The sequence below is a fragment of the Rhyacophila brunnea genome, unplaced genomic scaffold (genome assembly GCF_057557595.1).
Source record: "Rhyacophila brunnea isolate RB1 unplaced genomic scaffold, BYU_Rbru_1.0 scaffold_14, whole genome shotgun sequence".
Lineage (NCBI taxonomy): Eukaryota > Metazoa > Arthropoda > Insecta > Trichoptera > Rhyacophilidae > Rhyacophila > Rhyacophila brunnea.
Window position 1 is genome coordinate 30,651,980 of NW_028232796.1, and position 21,473 is coordinate 30,673,452.

Genomic DNA, 21,473 nt, shown 5'->3' on the forward strand with positions numbered 1-21,473 from the left:
TGTATTTTTTTATTTCTATCTAATACCATGACGAACGCCATCAATAAAATTACGGTATACATTAATCAAGATTAGGAACAAATCCTTTGGAATTATTCATCAATCATATCGAGTGAAAGATATTTTTTATTTGACGCCTGTATATCTTATTTTTATGCTCCAATTTGACGTAGTTAATCTGAATCCATCCAACCCCAAAACTGTCAAACTAAGAATAAACTTTAGTTTGGTCCTTAATTAAAAAAATATTACAAGATCATTAAAATTAAGCGTGTAGATATTGTTTCTCCAGAATGCGCGAAGTGCATCAGTATCCATAAAAATCTATGCCTCGAAGAACCAGGTGGACCTTTGCGTCAAAGCTGATGGATTTTATGCATGTATTGTCAATATTGACAAAGCAAACGTCGCACCGTATTAAGTATGATTTATAGGAAGTATTTTTTTCTACTAATATGATAAGTATATAATTATTACTAAAATAGGTACCTACCTAATACTAATTGCTCATTATCAGTGCTTATCAAATAAATGAACGAAATATTATAGATATTTTATATGAATATCTTCGAAAAGTTTGGGGGTGCGCTGCATCCACAGCATACAAGAACCGCACGCCACTGGTACCTACGTACAAATAACGTTTGTTCTAGTAGATTTAATTTTACGTCCCTATCAATGAATAGTATGTATTCATAATTATTTTCGATGTTTTTACAATCGTTTACGAGGAAACAACAAAATATTTACACAATAAGCCCAGGGGTGTATCGTGCATGCGTTTGCTTTTTACAATAAACACAAATTCAATTGTATTCTTGCGGGAAGTACAACAATTAAATTGAAAACGATAGAACTCAATATATTTTGTTGTTGTTGTTTCATTCAATTTATTGCTCCGTGATTGAAATATTGTTTATATAGCAAAACTGCATATTAATATACACTGCGTTATATCAATATTATTCGGTGTGTACCATATTACCTGAACAGGCTCGTGGTTTTGGATAGCCTCTAGGAAGAACGAATCAAAGAGAGAGATCATCAGTGACGTCCCTAGACGAAATGCCGCCCTTGGACAGCGCCAAAATGCCTCCACATTTTTTTATACAGTATTTTTTATCATCCATGCACGTGTCGTTTCTGGTCACCATCGACGTCGAAAGGCAACAGAAGTAAACTAGACATCGCTAACTCGACAAAAAAATACAGTCTTGTTAAACCTTTTATGTCAATTAATACATTTTGTGTCCAACCAGTGAGCAGGATTTTTTAATGGATACATATTTCATTATTATTAAGTTTAGGTAGGTAGCTATTTCTATACATATCAAATGATTCTCCTCGATTTGCCACCCTTCGAATGACTGCCGCCCCCAAGCGACGCTCAATCTGCCTACCCCCACGGGACGTCACTGGAGCGACCAAGTAACAAAGATTACTAGGGGCAGCCTTCACTCTACCTTGAGAGAAGTAGAGCTCCAAGAAGGGTGAAGAGTCTTGGTCGATCAGAAGATTACTGAATTTCGAAATAGTCGCAATCATCAATAATGAGGGAATGACCAAATATAGATAATATATGAATATCATTGGTATGTGTTAGTAAAGTTGTAAAGTAAGTTTCACATTATTTACGACAAAAAAAACAACTACACATCAATTTTTATATTGCAAATAGAATATTAAAATTTACTTTAATAAACATTTTCATACATAATTATAAATACGAATATCAAAATAGGATGATCTCAGATTGATTGTAATTATTGAAATACTTATGTTGCCATATTAAGTCAAATAATTCCCCGGGATCTTTTGCACCCTTCTACGCAATGTGTGCAGCCATATTGCTACATAAATTATTAAAAACATGGACTAGGTACTACGTGTGTATATAGTGATAACTCTTCCTAGCTGTATCCATGGGAATGGTCAGGAATCTCTCATTTCTTTGGGATTTTAGTTAGTTTATGTTTATTATTATTTAAAAAATAGCCTACTGGGTACATTTATAAAGATTGGACAATTAATTACATTATACACGTGGTATACGGTCGTAAGAGGTTGTTACAGGGTCCTGGCGTGAAATTTCTGCGGGTGTTGATATATTCCACTGGCGAGAGGGTGAGTTTAGGTGGACGCTATTTTATAAATTATTAAAATAGGGCTTCCTTGACAAGTGTACTTCTTTGAACTTCTATAGATGTACAATTGTATTGTCAGTATTGTCACTGCTTTTGTATGTTTATATTACGTTGTCTTTTTATATTTTCATTTTTATCGCTTACAATATTACTTCTTTTTTTCTTCTTTATAATAATGTTTCATGTCATGTTTGAACGTCTTAAACTTATAATTTGTAATGTCCACAATATGTTAAAAATAAATTAATTAAATTGAAATTGAATATATATTTATATGTTTGCACTATATCACTCACCGTAATAATTATTATTAGTTCGTAATTTTGCATTAATTATAATGCAATGTTTAAATTCTATTTAAATTGTTTGCACATTACAACAAACTTTTCGTGGTTCGGGATGCATTTACAATTAATGACAAATTAAAAAAAAATGTTTATTTTCTGATATTTTGCATTTTTATCTTAATGATATCGGAAAATTATTATTAAAAAATCAAAAATATGGCAAAATAACAATTAGAACCCTCAACTCATAAAGTACTTACTATAAAATAAGCTGCCAACTGCCCTACAGAGAACTCATTATAAATGTATACGGAGAACATAAAAATCCTGCTTATACCTATAAGTGTTAATTTTTATTGTTATATCTAAATAAAAACCTTATTTAATTAATCCTTAAAATTAGGAATAAAATAAAACGGAATAATAAATTAATTTATAAAAATAATTTATTATTTTACAACCACCTGTGAGTTTACACAAAAATGAAATTCACTTTCCCGAACATAAGAATTGTTCTGAAAAGCTATTATCACAAAGGTCTTATAAAATAAAACACAGATGTCGGTACTTCACAACGGCCTGTATGCCATCTTATTAACATCAAGTATCATGCTTTCCTCGATGAAAACATGTTTTTCATATAAGTAGTTACTTGGTGGAAGTTCTAACAGATGTCAGTATTTCTGGAAACAGATGCTAGATTATTTTTATTAAATAATTGCTACAATGCTGATAATAATATTTGTAAGATACTAATAAATACTTTTTCGTTTTAAAATTATCAGTATAATACTAAAGTAGGTACTATTGTTTTTCAATGATATATTTTATAGTAAAATTATTATTGTGTATGTTGAGATACAACAAAATATAGAACAAGGAATGGAAGTTGATGTTTACCATCTTAAACACAAATGGAAATTTTTATTTTATTTTAATTCAACATTTAAATAATTATACCTCAGCTGGATCTAAAGAGTTAAGTTAGGCTCGTTGGAGTTGTTGTTTTATCTATATTTGCGATTGAAAACGGGAAAAGTATAAATATGGGAGAAAAAAATGCTGTATTGTAGGGAAAATTAATTTTAAATATTCATTAAAAGATTAATGAAGTGATACTTATAAGCACACTAACTCATAAGTTTGCACGAGGGCTCTGGGAAATTAAAATTGCTAAAAATCAGGCATAGGTATATACACAAAATAGATCGACTGCCATTTAGAGCAGAAAAATGTTATCAATGCCTCAGATCAATAAATTTTATTTTCACGAAAGCTAAACATTTATCAATTATTACTTAACTCCAACATCAATCAAATCAAAGGCGCTACAAATGTTGGGCTTCGTCTTGCGTACTTTCCGGGTCTTTTCGGATGTTACTGTAAGTATTAAAAATTCTTTATAATTCCTTAGTGAGAAGCCGGCTTCAGAGTGGGTCGATGGTTTGGGCCCCGCATCAGTTAAAATATGACCTTATGGTGGAGCGAGTTCAAAAGAAAATTTTGAGACTCCTTTATTTGAGGTTATATGGATACTATCCATGGCTTTATCCAACTGACTTTCTCTTAGGTATGCTTACATACTGTAGTTTAAGTGCTAGAAGATATCAATATTTGGCCACGTATTTTTTCGACTTATACGTGGTGTGAATGAGAACTCTGCCATTCTTGGTAGTATTGACTTGTCTGTCCCTGATAACTATCTTAGAAATCGGGAGCATCAGTCATTTGTTCTCTCGAGGAGCAGAACTAACCAGCCATCGGTGATGCCAATTGGGACGGCAATAACTCTGTTCAAGCAAATCGCTTCGGATGCTGATATATTCTTTATTTTCTTTATCTTGTTTATCTTATAAATTCTTAAAATAGGGTCTTCTTAGCTCATCCGGTGTACTTCCTTGTACCTATATTCTTAATATTTTTTTGTATTTACACATTTATACTGTAGAATAACTTAATACTGATCTATCTCTTTTGTTATGTACATAGTACTGTTTTAATAATATTTCTTTCTTTCTAAATGTCATGCTCTGAACGTCTTAAACTTCTAATTTGTTATGTCCACAATATGTAAAATAAATTGAATTGAATCAATAAACAAGTGATAAAATATTATATGTCGTATTCTTTATCGGTTAGTTAATTATCCCAGAAAGTTGCCAGGCGTGATATTTTGTAACATAACCGCCCATGACCGCATTAATTGCGAGCTGTCAAATTTCGTTGGGTAACACGTCTTACTTGATTCCAAATTTATCTCATTAGAATCAAATAAAACGTGTTAACCGTACCAATAAATATTATTGTAGATAACAGCCTTATTATTTTCGATAAATAAAAATAACATAAATGTATTACCGTGTTAACTATTTAGAATAGCCCAGCCCTACTGGCCTGATATTTTTTAACATGACCGCCCATGGTCAAGTTAATCGCAAGCTGTCAAATGTCGTTGAGTAAGACGTGTAAACTATGTTATAAATTATTGTAGATATCCTCTTTGTTTATGGAATTGCTAGGAGTGATGTCCACGTTAATTTGAATCAATAAAAATAACGGAAACATATTACCGTATTAACTATTTTTAGCCAGGGTTCTGGAAGCTAGCTCAGTCAAGATTTTTTGTTGAAAACCCGGAGTGTACAAAATGAATCTAAAAAAATCCGTGTGTGTACTTATGCACGCGTATTAGAAGTTATACTTCTTTAGCATAACAAAACAAAAACAAAAGTTGTGATAATCAAGATTATTCGACTATTCAACTAGATTCTTTGACTAGCTCTTAAGTATCTTGTTAAATTACACACTCAAGAAAAAGGGCCGCTTATTGGAGCACCGTTGGTTTATTTCTATACACTTTAACGTATATTACTAAACTATATAATTATTTCTCGTTGTTTTTATTTTAAACTGTCACTCTGACGTTTAATCGTTTGTTTACGCAAGGAATTGTAAATGGCCGACAATAATAAAAACGGAAGAATTCTACTATCAAACTTCCATTTGTCTACAGCTGACTGATTCGCAGCTATACTGTCGCGCACTTTCGTAACGGTGTGCGCGCGCAGCTCTCAATTTCACTCTCTACCAAGAGCCCCAAAAGAAGTGTAACTTCAATAATTTTAAAATAAAAAGTCTCAAATTGTTCATGTTGGTGTAATGTTTAATTGTTTAATAGATAGAATTTTAAGACATAATAAAACATTGTTATTGTTCAGAGTATGTTTGTATTATATTTCGTAGTTACAGACACAAATTTATTTTTATTGTTGAAGTCCTTAGACTAATCCTTAGATTCGTTTATGACCGCTTATGTTTTTCTCTCTTACTTGCTATAGTTACTTGAAATCAATATCCTTAATTAATTGGTAATCCCTTATGTTTCTAATTCTTAATTGCTTAATTTTAATTTTTCTTATTTGGTTTTTAACACTTAATTAACGCGATATAATAGTAAAATTAATCGGCGACAAAAAAAAGGCCGCTGGTTGAATATTATCTTCTTCTTCTTTTGGCCATATCCGCCCCTTAACTGGAGCATATGGACACCACGCGGCGCCTCCAAAAACCCTGTCGCTCGCCAGTCTGCTTGCTTCGTTCCAGGTCAAACTCTGTAGATTGTATTTAGCGGTCTTCCAGGTCGCCGGAATCCGGTCGGCTTGAAGAACAGGCAAGCCAGGTTAAAGTTCTCTTCTGGCATCCGCAGCACGTGGCCGAGCCAGGTCCAACGTCGCCTCTTCACTTTCAGCGTGATGAGAGGCTGCTTGGTGCGTTCTCTTATCTCCTCGTTGCTCCTAAAGTCATACCACCACCGCATACCCAGTATTCGTCGCAAACATCTGTTTTCGAAGCTCAGTATACGGTTGCTTTGAGCCTTCGTAATATTATCACCTGATTGATATCTATTTGTATATACCTATTCTATATTATAAATTATATTATGTGATAGTGCAATGACACGCCCCGATATTAAGAGTCATTTAATCAATCTAGATTAACCGTTGAATATTGCCAAACTTTTCTACATCTTTCACCTTTTATGGATGATTTTCTTTTATTTCCATACTAAGGTGCACTACTAACTTCTCACATTACAGTATCGAGTAAAATGATCAACATAATGATAATAAAATATATTATGACTGCTTTTACTCACCTGAAATATTAATTCTTTTAATCTTGTTTTTGAAATTATACTTCTTTTTAAGCGTTTGGGAAATCAGATCAGAGTGTATTTTTGGCGTGTGACATGTAACACATAATTTATTTTTTCACACGAAAAAACGCACTCGATTGGATTCGAACCACTGATTGTTCGGTTATCAGCCGAACGCACTACCTTTACGCCACAGTATCAATCGTGACGTTTATACAGTATAATATTATAGTTTAGAATTGTTCCGTTGCCTAGGCAACGAATTCATTATTGTCGGCCATTTGCAATTCCTTACGTAAACAAACTATTAAACGTCATAGTGGCAGTTGTTACTTTAAAAATAAAAACAACGATAAATAATTATATAATTTAGTAATTTAGTAATATAAGTTAAAGTGTATAGAAATAAACCAACGGCGTTCCAATTAGCGGTCCCTTTTCTTGAGTGTGTAATTTAACAAGATAATTAAGAGCTAGTCAAAGAATCCACTTTACCACAAGTTTTGTTACGCCAAAGAATTTTTTATATACATGTAGGTATTTTTCAAGATAATGTACCGTATTAATACTACGTTAACACAATCACTGCTGAAGTTTTAATTACATTTTAATTACCACATTTAAATAACACGTTAATTATATCGAATGCCCAACTGCTCCAAACCGCGCCAGTCGCGGTGTTAGCACTAAATGAGTTTTATCTCATCTTCTCATGCTCTATCTTTTTATAACTATGTATTTGGTTGATTTACCTTTGGTGTAATATCCATTTTCATTTAAAATCAATAATGGTACATTAAAGTTCTGCGTCCACTTACCCCTAAGTATCACCACTTAGAGCCACCGTTATGATACTAAATAATGCTATTATATTCTTGTCTAGCTTGTAAAGTGACGATGAATTTTATGATTAACTTAGTTTTCACTTGCATAATATTTGTACATGCAGTTTACTTGCACAATAATACCTCCGGCAAAATAACTACATGATATTCAAGAAGCATTTTTGTTGTCAATATCATGCATGTTCAATATATAAATTACACTATCTACTATATCATGTACCTACCTACCAGTGGTGAAGACTCCATACTAGGCGAATATTTAAAGCCTGCCATATTACATATTGACCTAGACTTTATTAAATAAAAATAATTTAATTTCCCAATGACATTTGTCATATAATATGTAAGAATATATTCTTCTTCTTCCACCCTGTCACGTCCCAACATTGGGGCATAGGGCAAGCACAAGTTGGTGCCACTTCCCTCGGTCCATCGCCAACTCCTGCGCCTCCCGCCATGTCAGACCTGCAGCACGTAGGTCACTTTTGTAGCACCGCTGCAGGGTGAGGGAGGGACAGCCACAGCGATGGAGCCCTTGAGGCTGTGCCACAATGGGTACGAAGTGCCGCACTCTTTGGCGGCATCCGGAATACGTGTCCCAGCCACGTATATCGTCTCTTCGTGATAACTTCAATCACCGAAGGCTGTTGTGTCTGCTCATAAACTCAGGTGTTTGTAACGCGGTTGTACCAATGTACCCCTAAGATTCGGTGGAGACATCGATTCTCAAAGCTCAAAAGCCGAGACTCTTGAAGCTTAGTAAGATGCCATGTCTCACAGCCATACAGGAGCACAGGTAGCACGCACGCGTTAAACAAACGACATTTGGTCCTCACAGAATACGGCCTTGACCTCCATGCGACTCCAAGCTGGTTGAACGCAAAGCCCGCCACACCCATGCGGATTCCAAGTTCACCAGAAATACCACCATCATCGGCAACGGTGGCACCCAAGTATTTGAATCTGGACACCAGCTCGACGGGCAGACCGGAAACCCGGAGAGGAGTGTCGACGTCGATGCATGTAGCACTACACATGGATTTGGTCTTAGCCGCATTCAGATGAAGACCCACACGTTTCGAGCTCGCGGCGAGCCTGTTCATGGTCATCTCCAATCTCGCTAGACTTTCCTAGAATGTATCCTTATCTGCATCGCTAGCAGCCTCTGTGGGAGCATAGCACTGCATAAAAGTGATGTAGCCCGACTTGAGTCGACACTCACTGATCCCGAGAACATCTAACTTGTATTAAGAAAGTATTTCTGTTAGATGCTCGGCCTTTGCAAGGACATTTAGAGTACGGATATTGTAGGTTCCAAAACAAAATCGTTTACCGAATTCAGGCGAGGTCGTCAAGATGGAAACGGGGTTCCGAGGCTTCCCTGTGCTTGGATTAATCTGTTATTTTAGGGTGTGCAGGTGATCATCCCACAGCACCCGACTTCACTGCTGGGGATGCCATCTTAGGGCCCGTGAACATGCCCTGGTTTTCTGTAGGGGTTTTCCTTTCCGTAGGCAGAATGTACCAGTTTTAAGGCGTTGGTGATTCGCCTTGCACCCTCCTCTATCTGCTACAGCATGCTGCATTGCCTAGGGACCCCCACGGAGAGGTTAGAGGTAGGATTTGTTGGCAGAGCTATCATGGATAGTCGACATACTCAGCATAACCGGACAAAACAGAACATGACAAAACAGAACAGCCAGGGGAAAAATGAAACATTAATTTTTGTGGAATCTATTTAGGTTAGTTTAGTTCATTATTTCATTGTACCTAGTCACCCAATCATTTTGAACATATTATATTGATTAAGATGAGATATCCTAAGCTTGCCGGCAACACCGAGTTAAGTCCCGTTTATTTGAGGCTTTCTAGTGATTAGGAATGCAGAAATTAGGTATTTAATTTAATTTATTATGGCGTATTGAAAATCTGTGCCATTAAAAATCTATCAACACAATAGAGAGAGGACCATTTCAATATTAAATTTATATTTTTTTCTGAAAGGTCATAGTTATATTTATCGTTGTTCTGTTTTGTCATGGAACCGTCGTTATCATTAGTGTGTACCTATTCATCAGTAGTAATATCGTAGTATCTTCTTATTCCCCGTAAGTATACTTGACAAGTGTGTTCTTTTCTCTGATCTATACAGCTTATCTCGTTCCTAAAGTCACCCTTCGCGACCGGTACCTACTGTTGTCAGATGAAGACAACAGTAGTTTGTCGTCACTATACAATTTCAATTTTACCCAGTTTAAACAGCGATATCGGTTGACTAGTTTTAATTGTGCACAAACAATATTTGCAATTAAGGCTATGAAGTGCTTGCTCTTTCGCTTTATCATAATGACCCATCCTAATCTCTCCGTATACCCAAGGTCATATATCTATTTATTTTATAAAAGTTGGAGCGGCTTTTTATTCAATTTTGACGACGTTAATAATTAATTGGCTCCGAGATCGTGTAAGTAGAGGGGGTTTTTTTTCAAAATTACAGTGTACGCTGACAAGTCAGAAATGATTGCTGATTTCACATTACTCTTTTTTGGTGATATAGAGTCGGATGTATGTGAAAAATTCATGGAAAATATGAACAAAAGAATTAGCATCTGTCAGAAAACCAATGTTACATACCTACTGTTCATAATTCATGTGTATCAATGTTGCAACAAATAAAAAATAACAAATTTAATATTCATGTTACTTTACAAAATATCTAGTTATTATAAAAACATATGTAGGTACCTATGTATATTTATGTGTACGACTCTGACTTTTGAAAACGCGTTATACGTTCATTTTACTGTTTGTGACTTCCTGAATAATATATTTTTAATATTTTTTTAATGAAAAAAATAGGCCAACTGCTTAATCCTGGTGGTCCATCTAGTTTCAAAACTGACGTTTCTGGAACTCTGAGGCTGACTTTGTCTAAGTCTTTGAATGATTATTAAATTTCGGATATACCTACATACATTTACTATATTTTTCAAATATGAATTGTTATAGTAAAACACTTATAGTTTAAACTTTCTTTTATTGTATGACTTTCAACTAATTATTTAAATTTGACTTGCAATATTATTAGTAATAGAAAAGAAATAATTATACAGTATTCATTTAGGCATGTTATGAATTTATTGTTAATAGTTTTAAGTCATCGCGGATGGACACTGTGTGCTTTGATAGTGATTATGGAATTCAATCCCGAGCCAAAATTCTGATCCCGGGATTTCGGTATTACAATTTGACAATCCCGGGATCCCGGGACATTGGCATTTTTTTCCATTGTTAATATAAAATTTTTATATTTACAAATAACATTGATAAAATCGGTCAAAAATAAATCTAGTATAATTTATACTATTTAAGACATTTATTTTGTTAATATTGTATACGTTCGATTTTGGAAATACATAAGCTTAATAGAGTAAATAATATTGTAATATAAATAATAATGTGAATTTAATATGAGATTGCTGTTTCTGTTAGTAAAGCAAATCATGGTGTACTATGGCCTTTCCGCTTCATAAATCTAATTAGTCAGCCAAATATAAAACTGCCGTAAAACGTATGAGATCATGGTGGAATTACTTTGTTAATAGTGCGAAGCATTGTTTTTTGTTGGTATAAATCAAACTTCATACAAACTCAGTTTATTTCTAATGTAGCTATTTGTTATTAAAAGTATTTTTTCTGTTATATTTTCGTTTTTATTTTATTTTCCATAAAAATTGTTAAAAAAATCAATCCCGAAAGTTTCGGAATTATGTTTATCAATCGGGATTCATAGGTATCGAAAATAGCTCGGGATCCCGGGATCCCGGGATTGGAATCCCTAATAGTGATAGATTAGTGACTGATTTTATTTTTTACTGCTAAAGATCTCTCTGTAACTCTAGCTGACGGTCTTCTTCTATCGTGTCCATGTGAGAGATGCGCCTATACTTTTCTCAACTATGCCTTAGCTACCGAGATACTTGCCTTATTGGATTCAAATATAATATCATCGATGAAGCAACTGGTTGAAATAATCGGACAGACAATCACATGTCCCGCAGTTTTCTCGGCGCTTTATTTGCAGTTCGAAGGATCATCGTAATATCTCTACTTATTCGTATTTTTTGGGCCTAGTAAATTCGGTTCGTATTCGATTTATTTTCCTTTAACTTGCAAATATCTACGTATTCCCAAATGGCAGCTTCTCATCAAGTAGTATTGAGAAGGGTCTCTTGTTCCACCTCGCGATTCTCTAATCCCTTCCTAGATTTTACGCCTAATTTTTCTGGGGTATTACTATAGTAGGTATAATATGTCTTTCATCACACATTTGGGCTATGCGATGTACATCGGTGCGATTCCAGTCATGATGTGCACTTTTGCCAAAGAGTCGGTTTTAAGCACTCCATCAGTATGCAGCAGGAATCAGTCAGGGATGTATCCACCCTTCTATAGTTCAATACCTAGGCAATGGATATTTTCCATCTGAAAAAGACTGACAGAGCAGTCGTTCTTAGTACATGGGTTCTGGCACCTTAACTAGTCCCCACTATTTTTTTTAAATGATATTTGTAGGTTATTAATTTTCTTTTTTATTTGGCTGCTTTAGTGATAATATGTTTACTCTCACGGTATATTTTAATATTTCTTTTTTTTCAATTCTATTGATTCTGCTTAAATCTAATTAAATATAATATTGGAATACCCTGTATGTATGAAAGTGCACTTTGGGAAAGTAATAAAGCTCACACGGTGAAGCGGAATTTTGAAGCAGCTAGTATATTTTGCACTCTGAGCTTATAAAATTTAATAAATATTATGTACCTACATACCTACTGCTACAACTGACTATCATAAAAATGTGCACCTTCACAAAATTAAAAATAAATTGAATGATGTATTTTTCTGCATAACCACTAAATTATTACAAATAGTTTAATATTACAATGAAAATGATTTCAACCGATGTATCTATAGTCTATGTTTCAACCCCTTCATCCTCTAGTGTTTCATTCATAATCATTAATCATTTCAAATAGGTCTTTCTCTTCACATATGTATTGTATGTGTACAAAAAAATACTATGTTTTTATTGTTAAGACAATCAATCCCCTATATTCGAATTACGAAAATATCACACATAAGTTCTTATTGAGTTAAGTTTTGTATTATTATTACATTTGAGTTGTTTTTCTTGCAGCCCATTTTTACCATGCCGCATCTTTATGCTCTAAGCGCACTCACCAACGTTTATACAATAAATTAAGCAATAAAAGAAGGTAATAACCTTTATTAGGTGCCTAATAAGGAAATGGTAAATCATAAAAAATTACAAGATAAAAAGAACTTTTTATATACCACGTTTTAAAATTTTCTGTTGAATCATATAAACTTGACAATTCTATGTATTAATAAATACTTGATAGAAATACTGAATAAATATTATAGATTACAAAAATGTCATTTTGACATTTTATGTTGATTTCCATAGTAACGCATGTATATATTAATAATTTAATTGCAAGGACCCCCTTAGCAACCAATAATAGTGTTTTACTTTTAACGAATTTTTTCCGAAACATACACAACAGAATTAACTGAAAATGAATTCAATTCTGCTTAAAGATGGCCAAACGTATAAAATAAATGCATTGTCGTCGTGTTCTGATATATTCTAAAAGTTTTAAATGTCTAGCTAGTCGGGAAGTTAGTTAAAAATCTTCAATCGTCCAATACAAATCTTGGACAAACAAGAAAAAATTTGTACTGGACACACAAGAAAAAATCTGTACCAGACAAACAAGAATACGAGCTATTGAAAACGTTATAAAATAAAATTGCAATATGTAAAGTGTTTGTAAAAATCCGTAGGTAGTAGATAATATATTAGATACTCATTATTAATTAAAAGATTCAAAAGCGCGGTGAAGTGTCATTAGGTACTAATAAACAAAAATATAGAACTAGGTAACGTGTTGGGAATTCAATAAAATTAGCTAATGACAAATGTCACATAATATACTTACCTACTAAGGAGATCTATGCCTTCAACGGATCCCATCGCACATGGGTATTGAGGGAAATGAAAGGGCGGATGATCTGGCAAAGGAAGCTGGCCATTCAGGGGTACCATGTCAGTGGATACCAGAAAACCTGGACTGGAATGAGGCTATAAAGAAAATGGGCCAACGTATGTGGATAGATTTTCACAATAGGACATCATTAGAAAAGAGGAAATGGAGTAAGTCTACTCCACCATCACCACGAGAGGTGCCCTTGTTTGTAGAGTTTCCTTTGACGAGGAATGAGCTTAAGTTAATACTGAGGCTAAGAACAGGGTACACAATGGGTAAAAGATTTGATGTCCTCATGGGAAGAAGCGAATCGCAGCTCTGCAATGAATGTCATGTTTTAGAGGACATTGTACATATAGCACTACAATGCCCTAAATATGAATAGCTAGACATTTGAAACTTTTAGAATATAATATCACAACACGATGTCAATGCATTTTTTTAATACTTTTAGCCATCTTTAAGTAGAATTGAATTAGTTTTCAGTTAATTCTGTTTTGTATCGAAAGTTATTTCAGAAAAATCCGTAAAAAGTAAAAGACTATTATTGGTTGCTAAAGGTGTGGTCCTAGCAACTCAATTATTAATATATACGTCCGTTACTATGGAAATGAATATGAAATGTCAAAATGACATTTCAGTATTATTCCTATCAAGTACAAATTTTTTGATCGTTTGAGCTAGTCAAGTCAAGTTTATATGATTCAACAGAAAACTTAAGAACGTTGTATATAAAAAGTTATTTTTATCTTGTAATTTATATTATACTATATGTCTAACTAACGTTAGCTTTTTGTTGCATCCAGGTGACTATAACCCTTGGGTTGGCTCTAACGACGACTGTCTTAGAATTTCTCCAAATGACGCGTGTCTCGCCGCGATACGTCGCGAGTGGACTTGGACTACTCAATGAGGTCATCTGTACCTCGACCGCGCGCTATAAGTGACACGCGGCGATTACATATGGACGGCTCAATGAAGTCACATGTACCTGAAATGCGCGCGAGTTTTTACGCGCCAGTTAAATCGTGCCATCTGCACTAGGCGTTAGCGCCGTGCCGTTACTTTGAATGAAATTTATTTATAAATACACTTATATAATGTATTAAAATATCAAGTAAGCAATAGGTGACATCGTCCATTCAGAGACGCGGCGTCCAGAAGTTTTTTTCTTCTTTAAGTTATTTTTATCTAATTAATTTCATGTATTCTGTCACTAGAGGCCTCTAGATGTCTAACATTCTCCCTCAACGCAATAAAAATACTACAATCAAAAAGGTTTTTCAGTGTGTTTTTTTTTTAATATTTTTACATACAGGTAATTCCAACACATTGTCAATAATATATATATATATACATATAGTTTATAAATAAAATATCTGCTCTTTTAATATATTATAATAAAAAATCCAATCGAAAAAATACATTTTCATTTAAACAAAATTCGTATAATTTCTTTTATTTGTCTTCGTTGAAATATTAAGTATTGCGTTTTCCCTTGGAACCTCTAAAAGCCAAATGATTTTCATTCAAAAGAAAGGATTTTAATATGCGTGCTATGAAAAACTTCTCTAAAAAAAACATCTGTTTGAGACACAGTTAAGTCGTTTCACAGTTATAAAACAATGATTTCTTCACTTTAATGTGAATTTGTCTTCATGTATATTTCAAAAGATTTCCAAATGCTTTTTAGCGAGATTTTTCTGTTTGCTTTCCTTTTCTTTAGTTGTGTTAAAGTGTAGGTACATTTTAAATTGAAATTATTTCAGGAATTGCGAACCCTTATTTATTTCCTTGGTATAATTTAACTTTACAAAAGCTGCGAGAGGAAATAATACGAGGCTTCATTTTACTATAAAATAACTTTACAATCGTGCGGCCTAGTCAACATTTCATAATTTAATATTAACTTAAATAAATATTTCGACAAATATCTTAAATTTAAAAGGAATAATAAATGTGTTAATATAATTTACCATGCACTATACATTTATACATATTTGAGAATTTTGGTCTGAATTGTTCTATAAAATGCTAAAAACACTCCATTAATCGATGTATTATCGGTATAATTTCTTAGTGTATCAAATATAAATTAGACATATCAAAGGTTAAATATTATCACGATATAATATTATGTATAATAATTACAAGATAAAAAGAACTTTTTATATACAACGTTTTTAAATTTTCTGTTGAATCACAAAAACTTGACTTGCTAGCTTAAACGATCAAAAAAAATTGTACTTGATAGAAATAATATTGAAATGTCATTTTGATTTTCATGGTAACGCACGTATTTATTAATATTGTAGTTGCTAGTACCCCAGACCACTAGCAACCAATAATAGTGGATTGGATTACGAATTTCTTCCGAAATAACTTTTCATATAAAACAGAATTAACTGAAAATGAATTCAATTCTACTTAAAGATGGCTAAAAGTATTTTAAAAAAATGCAGTGGCATCGTGTTCTGATATATTCTAAAAGTTTCAAATGTCTTCTTTCAAAAGTCAGGAAGTTAGTTAAAAATCGATTGCAAGATTTGTGCCGGACAAACAACCACCGGACAAATAAGAATACGAGCTAATAAAAACGTTGTAATAAAAATCTAGACGATTATCGCTTTCATTTACTTGATATTTCCACAAACGTTATAAGATAACATCTGAAGTTTTCATAAAAAAAAAACAAATATATATTTATAATACTTAAAGATTTACATAAACAAAATCGGGATCCATGACATCATAAGCCGACACGTTTCAGCTCAGCCATCGTATACTTCTCATACTATGAATCATATGACTATGAATATGAACATACATAATATATTATATCAAATGAAATCATTTTAAATGCAGTAAAACGATTAAAATATGCACAAGAAATATGGCCATTTTTCAATATAATATTATTATAAATGGGTTTATAAAATACATGACATAGTAAAATGTAATTATTATTTCCCCAAATTAAAACATAATACAACACTTATAATGCTGTGTGTATAACGTTTGCCAATATGGCATTTCCATTTGGGTAAGGATAATAATAAGCTTACATTATGATCACTTAGAATTATATCAACAGTAATCAATTTTAACATGGATATTAAACCTTTTTTAACGTATAAGTAATTCTTTATGTTATATAATATTTTTATAAACATATTTTCACTTATCTTTAAATTTTTTCTCATTAAACATCCGAGATTCACATTTATTTTCAAAAATAGTAATAATTTCCTCGTATTTGTGGCTGTCATCGGATTTCTGTAACCCAGATCTCAATTAATATAATATTATTTATTAAATATTCATGTTTCATGTACAATCAGTCAGTACCTGTATATTATAATATGATTTCGTAGTGTTATGAGACAGCCCATCTGCGTTTCCATAACATTATGAATTAATGTGATTTCATAATAATTTCAACATATTATTTCACAGTGCGTCGGTCAATAAATAGCGGGTCAGAATTGATTGGACATCTCACTCGATTATTAGATACATCGCACCGAATTGCCGTTATATTTATTATATTGCATAGATTGTACCCGTGTAGTTACTTGAAACAGAAAATAAATCCTCGCCTTCTTCATCATCACGAAAAACTACTAACGTCTTTCATCTGCAATACTTATACTCCACCGAACCAGAATACTACATATTCATAAGTATCATTGCACTATAAATTTTCCCTTATTAAACCCATCATGCGTGTCTACGCAAAATATTACAAAAATTATGCATGGCGGCTGGTGAGGAGAAAGTGTGCGGTATCTTAAAAAAGAGAGTCTTTTACTGTGAAAAGAAACCATCCAACTAGTGACGGTGAACAATGAGTTGGGTTTCTCCATCTCCACCCACCATGTATATGCAGCCGCGGTTTGTGCACGGCCGCCTTCAATGATGCTATAAACGTGTCAGAATGAAAAGATTTTAGTGCCACACTTCCTTGTCCCGAAGCGATGCTGTACGGGACTGATGTAGCGACCATGCACCTTAGTGCTTAAAGAAAAAGTTTTAGAAAATAAATAGAATCTTGACTTGCTCTGCCGTCATTTATCTTTAATGACATGAAGTGTCCTCTGTACCTGTGTACTGAAACTCCGCCGAAACAGAGAAGTCAGGAATTGAAAGTGATGAATCTAAGGAGGGATCGGAATTATTCCGTCCTCCATATGACGCAGCAATTTTTTCGAATGCCTCAAAGTTGGCCTTGGTTGATATCAAGTCAGCGTGGCAAATCGGGCCCGTGTGTGGACGGACCCTGACTAACAGCTCCGCTCGGTCGGATCTTATCAACGGGCAGTTCTAGAGGACGTGTTCACCGTCTTGATGGTTGTGCCCGCATGTGCATTCCGGCCCATGTCCTATCAAGCGAAAACCATGCAGCTTTGCTGCGAAGTCACCATGGCCGGTCAGGAACTAGCTTACCCAGTGTGTTGGTCTTAGTTGTCTCATCTGAAGCCTGCATGACACATCTGAAAAAACAGACACCTTTGTCGTCCTTCGGTGGATGCCGACCACCTCGACTGCCATGTATCGAGTGCTATCTTGTAGACTAACGTGCTAACAGCCTGTAAGGTACGTCTTCAGATCTAGATGAAGGCGTCAGATGGGCCCCCTCAATGGTGGTGTTGATTCCTCTCAAGAGAAGGGTCATCCATCTTCGTACTTGGACGTGCAGGTCAAGGGGCAGCACTCCTGCCAGAACAGAAAGCGCGTCTGATTATGTTGTTCTGTACGCCCGAGAGTCGATGACGGTAAACAAAAAAATGAACCCTGGAAAAAGAAGTGGGATGCATTTGAAAAGTAGTACGACAGATACAGACATATTTTTCTCCAAACGTTGAATGGCCACTAAATATAATCGATCTGATTCCAGACTACCATATGAATCAATTTACTCTTGACTATTTATGATGGTTTTGCTGAAAATTTATGATAGATTGGTCTAAATGTCTGTTGTTATAAATCATAGGACATAGCCTCCCGGATCGTTCTGAAATATTCAGCGAAACCAAAGAGTTGCTTATAGCTATTTATAGTTGGACGCAAGATAAAAAAAAAACTGCCCTCTATGAGGAGAAGGCCAGACTAACTACACCTAATTTGTACAACCATCATAACGTTTCTTTATAAATGGCCGCCATCATTATTTACCAAAACCGAAATACTTATTATATTCATAATATAACGTTAAAGATATAAAAAGAGGTTGATTACTATTATAGCCATTTTAGTGGTCATGTTGGATATCTGACGGACATCCAACTACTTTTTTTTAAACTGGCGTCCCTAAAAACATATAATCAGACAACTTTGACCAGCTGAGTACATAATTAGTTTATATAATTTAATTTACTGACTGATTTTTGCGGCTTATTTGAAAAAAATAGCCGCCACAATGCTGGAGCTGGTGTGAGATGGCCCGCCTAATAAATGTTGATAATAGGTATGGAAAAATTTGAAATGATTTTTACAATAAGTGCTAAATTTTAACAGAAGCAAGAGAGGTGCTGTTAAAATATAGCATTTATTGCAACAATTACAAACATATTATCGTAATTATTACAATAAGTGCTAATACTTTGATACAAACCTACCCTAAGTTTGATCATATTTATCACTTTAGCGGTCGATAAGTATAGAAGGCAAGATAACGGAAGGCAATTGATGCCTTTGAGATGTGGTGTTGGCGCCGAATGGGTGCCGGACGAAATCCCGAAGGCCGAAATCCCGAAAGCCGAAATCCCGAAGGCCGAAATCCCGAAGGCCGAAATCCCGAATGCCGAAATCCCGAATGGACGAAATCCCGAACGGCCGAAATCCCGAATGGCTGAAATCCCGAATGGCCGGATTCCCGAAGGCCAAAATCCCGAAAAATAAAAAAATATAAACAATAATAATTTTCAACCAGCGGTACGCAAATAGGCGGCGCTTTTTCGAGAGTGTGTAATTTTACAAGATAATAAAAATAGTTTTATAAAAACTATTATTAATTATGGATTGAAGCATAAAAATAATTTTAAACCAGCGGTACCCAAATAGGCGGCTCTTTTTCTTGCGTGTGTAATTTACCATGATAATAAAAATAGTTTTATAAAAACTATTATTAATTATGGATTAAAGCATAAAAATAATTTTAAACCAGCGGTACCCAAATAAACGGCTCTTTTTCTTGCGTGTGTAATTTACCGAGATAATAAAAACAGTTTTATAAAAACTATTATTAATTATGGAATGAAGCACAAAAATAATTTTCAACCAGCGGTATCCAAATAGGCGGCGCTTTTTCTTGAGTGTGTAATTTACCAAGATAATAAAAATAGCTTTATAAAAACTATTATTAATTATGGATTGAAGCATAAAAATAATTTTCAACCAGCGGTACCCAAAAAGGCGGCGCTTTTTCTTGCGTGTGTAATTTACCAAGATAATAAAAATAGTTTTATAAAAACTATTATTAATTATGGATTGAAGCATAAAAATAATTTTAAACCAGCGGTACCCAAATAGGCGGCTCTTTTTCTTGCGTGTGTAATTTACCATGATAATAAAAATAGTTTTATAAAAACTATTACTAATTATGGATTGAAGCATAAAAATAATTTTAAACCAGCGGTACCCAAATAGGCGGCTCTTTTTCTTGCGTGTGTAATTTACCATGATAATAAAAATAGTTTTATAAAAACTATTATTAATTATGGATTGAAGCATAAAAATAATTTTAAACCAGCGGTACCCAAATAGGCGGCTCTTTTTCTTGCGTGTGTAATTTACCATGATAATAAAAATAGTTTTATAAAAACTATTATTAATTATGGATTAAAGCATAAAAATAATTTTAAACCAGCGGTACCCAAATAAACGGCTCTTTTTCTTGCATGTGTAATTTACCGAGATAATAAAAACAGTTTTATAAAAACTATTATTAATTATGGAATGAAGCACAAAAATAATTTTCAACCAGCGGTATCCAAATAGGCGGCGCTTTTTCTTGAGTGTGTAATTTACCAAGATAATAAAAATAGCTTTATAAAAACTATTATTATTTATGGATTGAAGCATAAAAATAATTTTCAACCAGCGGTACCCAAAAAGGCGGCGCTTTTTCTTGCGTGTGTAATTTACCAAGATAATAAAAATAGTTTTATAAAAACTATTATTAATTATGGATTGAAGCATAAAAATAATTTTAAACCAGCGGTACCCAAATAGGCGGCTCTTTTTCTTGCGTGTGTAATTTACCATGATAATAAAAATAGTTTTATAAAAACTATTACCAATTATGGATTGAAGCATAAAAATAATTTTAAACCAGCGGTACCCAAATAGGCGGCTCTTTTTCTTGCGTGTGTAATTTACCATGATAATAAAAATAGTTTTATAAAAACTATTATTAATTATGGATTAAAGCATAAAAATAATTTTAAACCAGCGGTACCCAAATAGGCGGCTCTTTTTCTTGCGTGTGTAATTTACCAAAATAATAAAAATAGTTTTATAAAAACTATTATTAATTATGGATTAAAGCATAAAAATAATTTTAAACCAGCGGTACCCAAATAGGCGGCTCTTTTTCTTGCATATGTAATTTACCAAGATAATAAAAATAGTTTTATAAAAACTATTATTAATTATGGTATGAAGCACAAAAATAATTTTCAACCAGCGGTATCCAAATAGGCGGCGCTTTTTCTTGAGTGTGTAATTTACCATGATCATAAAAATAGTTTTATAAAAACTATTATAAATTATGGATTGAAGCATAAAAATAATTTTAAACCAGCGGTACCCAAATAGGCAGCTCTTTTTCTTGCGTGTGTAATTTACCAAAATAATAAAAATTGTTTTATAAAAACTATTATTATTTATGGATTAAAGCATAAAAATAATTTTCAACCAGCGGTACCCAAATAGGCGGCTCTTTTTCTTGCATGTGTAATTTACCA